Raw genomic sequence first — 433 nt, forward strand, 5'->3', positions numbered from 1 at the left:
ACCCTAGGAACTTGCTTCTGTGTGGTTTAAGGTGGCTTAACGTGTCTTGAAGGGGTTTGTGAGATGGCTTGGGGTAGTTTGAGGTGGATTGGGGCCCTAGGAACTTGCTTGAATGTGGTTTAAGGTGACTTAATGTGGCTTAAAGTGTCTTGAAGTTTACGTGTGGGGGTTGAGGTGGCCTGGGGAGGTATGTATTTGCTCGACGATAGCTTAAGGTGATTTGAAGTTCAATGGGGGTGGCTTAAGCTAGGTTGGGGTGGGGTGAGGCACGTCGAGTCGGTTTGGGATAGCTTGGGGTGGCTTAAAGCGCCCGAAGGTGGCTGAGGTGTATTTGAGGCAGGCTTGAGGTGGCTTGGGATGGCGTGCATGCGCGGCACGTGCATTTCACTTTTGCTTCAAAGCTTTTGGTTTAGGACAAAGGTTGATGACGGAT

Source organism: Penaeus monodon, chromosome 15 (assembly GCF_015228065.2).
Source record: "Penaeus monodon isolate SGIC_2016 chromosome 15, NSTDA_Pmon_1, whole genome shotgun sequence".
Classification (NCBI taxonomy): domain Eukaryota; kingdom Metazoa; phylum Arthropoda; class Malacostraca; order Decapoda; family Penaeidae; genus Penaeus; species Penaeus monodon.